The sequence below is a fragment of the Marmota flaviventris genome, chromosome 18 (assembly GCF_047511675.1).
Source record: "Marmota flaviventris isolate mMarFla1 chromosome 18, mMarFla1.hap1, whole genome shotgun sequence".
Lineage (NCBI taxonomy): Eukaryota > Metazoa > Chordata > Mammalia > Rodentia > Sciuridae > Marmota > Marmota flaviventris.
The window spans coordinates 8,318,004-8,322,046 of record NC_092515.1 but is presented as its reverse complement, the minus strand read 5'-3'; the positions used below and the strand labels follow the sequence as shown (position 1 = coordinate 8,322,046).

Sequence of the window (4,043 nt, the reverse complement as noted above, 5' to 3'; positions counted from 1 at the left end):
CCCCTTAGGAAGACCTTTCATCTTCTCCTATATTTTATCAAAGGCTTCAGCTTGGGCAACTGTGAAGTGATTCTCCCAGTCCCCACAGATGCCTGGCAAACACGAAGCTGAGACTCAGATGAGAGCTACCCACAGGTCTGACCCCAGCACATCTCCCTGATGTATCTTGCCATCACCTGGGAAGGACACTGGGGCTAATAGCAGAACCTCCAGGGCTCACCAGGGAGCCGCCTGATCATCACACCCTTTCATACTTTACCCACCTGGAAATGATTTCCTGCCTTCCCTCTAGTCTCTCCTGGCCCAGCCCACACACTATGTGTCCTTAATGATGGCGGCCACATCTTCTGTCAACTTCTCCGACCTCTATATCTGCCACGTGTGCTAAGAAAACAGCATTTCTGACCTGGTTGTCTTTTGGAGGAAAACTGGTCTTCTGCTTTTGACTGCTCTTCAGAAGCTCTCCGCCTCCGCACGGCAGCCATCTTGATCTCTCCCAGAATCCGTGGGATCCAGCCACTTCCGGCTCCGAGTCTCCCAGACTTCCGGTTTTAGTGCATGCCCTTTTAGGTCCTAGGTGATTGGGTTCCTGGTGTTTTCCGACCCTCTCCTGTGTGGTTATCTATTTGCGTCCTCCACTCCTTGCACTTGCTCTTTTGATTTTGAGCTCAGACACAGACAACCTGCCCCACTCCTCTGTTTGCATTTCATGTTGCCTCCGCCTGGAGTGCTGTCCTCATGGATATCACCACTGCTTCTCTGGGTCCTTCCAAGATCTGACTCCAGCAGAATCTTCTCAATGATGTATGCCTTTTCTACCCATTTCATAACTGTACATCTCCTTCCATGCTGTGTTTTACTTCCTAGAAGTTATTGGGTTAGATGAGTTCTATGTATTTACATTTTCACGTGTAAGTGTGGAATAGATTTCTAATATATTGAAAGTCAGAATATGTTCCTCTCAAATTGCCAAATATTTAGTGTTTTGAACAGCAACAGACATATATATTCAATACATAATTGTATTATTATTAATAAAAGAATTTTATTCTTAATAATAGAAAGTATTGATAAAAGAATGAGGAAGGAACTAACATTATCCCTATTTTAAAGACAAGCCCTGTAGAGGTTATACATTTTTTTAAAAAAATTTTTCTTCTGAAGATTTATTTTAGATAAAATGGTTGAAGACAGATTACGATGATATATTGTACAAAAAGACTAGAAAAAATTTGAGAGAGTATTTTAAGCATAGGGTTCTAACACACTTATAAGTGGATCTGCTTCCTATCCTGCAGGTGAGGGCTAGTCGCCTCTGACTATGCCCACCAAGTGGAGTGCTTTCTTCAAAAAAAGGGTTCTTCAGGGGTGATGATCCAAACCTCCCTATTGCTAAAGGAAGTGTTTTCTCCATCAGAATAACCAAGTGATACCAGTAAATCTTTCTACTTCTGCAAATCTTTCCTAGCAGTCTATTGAAAGTCTATTATCTACTACATTGTTTATGAGGGATGGCTTTATCAATATTTTACTTTCATGAGCCATACTTTCTTGTTTCTTTGTATGCCTTGTGATTCTGTTGTTGAAAACTTGACATCTGAACCTTATGTGGTGACTCTGAAGCAAAAACTCCATTAAATACAGAAAAACCATTTTTCAAAATTTATAGTAACTTAAAGTGATAAAAGTTTCCCACATCTATGTATGGTTATCCAGTTTTCAGGAAACAAACAAATACTTTAGTTATTCCCACTGTCTTTTCAGTTACTAGATCATGATTCCAATTTCATGAACACAAACCATTCCAAACCAAGCATTAAACAGCAACACTCTACCCGAACCATGTCAACTGAACAGGATGCTCTCTCCTGTCCACTTTCCAGAGAGTAAGTGCTTGGGCTTCATATCAAACACATGTCTATCTGCCTCCCCTTTCTTCTCCAAGAAGTTCATTTTCTTCTGAGCATTCTTCATCATAGTCTTGGCTTTCTTCACCATCTTGACATCCCAAAGGCCAGAAACATGATGTGGAGTTCGAGAGCAGCTCTGACTCCAGGTTATAGAAGAGGGAGGAACAGATTCTTTCTGCTTTCTCTTCCTAGTGACACTCCAAGATCTTTCCTGGACTGCATGGTGAGCATTGTCTTTATCATCCATGTCAACACCTCAACACCAAGGTTATGCATCTGATTCTCTGAAACTGTCTGCTGAAACTTCTTAGCAGTTTGACGCATCCTGGGTCCCTGTGTATCCTTTTCCTTGGATTCTAGGATTTTCAGCTTCTTTTTTTTTCTCTAACTTGTTTTGCCAGTTGTCTGATTTCCACCATTTCCTTGTCTTCACTTTCAGATTCACTATCATATTCACCAGCAGCTGTTCTTAGCTCTTCTTCTTTTTCTAACTCTTCCAATTCCTTCATGATGGCAGGATCAATATAATCAGCTACATTATGGCTTTCCCAAATCTCTGGTATCTTTTCATAGTTTTCAGATGAATTTGTTAAATCCCAGTATTTTTGAAGATCCAAAATATAATCACCTCCCATTTCCAGCTCAAGATCTTGTTCCTTTTCCTTCTTGGACTCCCCAACTTTCAATGTCTTCCTGTATGCCACCACTTCTTCTGGGATAAAAGGAGTCTTCTCTTGTTAGGTACAGCTAAATGCACCTGTTCAGGACATCATTCACTTTATTTCCTTTAATTTTGGTTCCCACTTGGTGTGCCAAAAGCCTGCCACGAGACTCTATTTTAACTTTAATAACGCACTCCTCAGGGTGCTGGTCTCTGTTACAGGGAATTCTTTAGCTTGTAAGTCTACAAATATTTTCTGATCATCTTCAGAAAGTCTTACTATTTGTTTCATATCACATTTTTTGCTACAATTATAAGAGGCTTATTGATGAAGAGAGTTCTGATATCCTGGGAGAGTTCTAATTGTTCTTTCAGCCTGTGTCCACACTGTTCAGACAAGTCCATCACATACAGAACTGCAGCTCTGAGGTGGGCCAGGGCTGTGATAGCCTGCATTTTGATGGTGTTACAGGGGGGGTATCTCAATGTGCCAACTAAATGTGTCCACATCTGCTCTTGTCACCTTATTGATGAAGCTGGATTTCCCAACATTTGTGTACCCACACAACAGCAGAGTCCTTGTATTTGGGTCAATGGTCGCAAGCAGGACAAATGTCGATGCACTTGTTCTAAATATTCCAAACTCTGCCTCTGCTGCTTGATAATGGTGCACATTCACCCGAGAGCAGCATGCTTTAGCTGCTTAGAGAGATAGAGAGAATTGCCATATTTCATAAGCTGTACATGATCTTTAGCAACAATGCAATTTGGGAAAATCTGTTATAATCTGTGAGAGTCTGTCATGGTAATTCTGCTTAGTAAATTCAAATTTTCTTATATAAAAATGTCTAATGCAATGTATTTGATAATGTTTATGAATCACTGTTGGAGTCTTTTTTTTTTTTTTTTCAAAGAGAGTGAGAGAGAGAGAGAGAGAGAGAGAGAGAGAATTTTTTAACATTTATTTTTTAGTTTTTTGGCGGGCACAACATCTTTGTTTGTATGTGGTGCTGAGGATCGAACCCGGGTCGCAAGCATGCCAGGCGAGCGTGCTACCGCTTGAGCCACATCCCCAGCCCTGTTGGAGTCTTTTGTTGAGTTTTTGATAATGCCAGGTTGCTAAAGTCCATGGTGGACAGCACCAGCATAATCTTTGTGAAGTTGTAGTGTGCCATGCTGGCAGTTGTTTGCATGAGGAGATGTCACAGGTTACCTAATGAAATAATGGTGGATTTGGAATTGAAGTCAGAAATATCAGCACCAAAAATCATGATTACATGATTACATGATTATTTTATGTGTCACAAGAATTAATTTATTGTATAGAAATAAATAACATACTCCACTTGCATGAATGTAAATAATATCTTAGATTGTCTAATGTGTAATTGTTTCTGTGCACACATTCATTGTTACTCTTTGGTTCAACTTTATCTTCATTATTTGAACAATTTCTATGGCTTTCTTATGCT

At 40.1% G+C, this 4,043-nt stretch overlaps 1 pseudogene; it reads right to left on the bottom strand.

Annotated features, from left to right (window-relative positions):
* Positions 1 to 1,845: 1,845 nt before the first annotated feature.
* On the bottom strand, positions 1,846 to 3,746 carry LOC114085642 (GTP-binding protein 4 pseudogene; annotated as a pseudogene).
* Between the last annotated feature and the right edge of the window lie 297 nt (positions 3,747 to 4,043).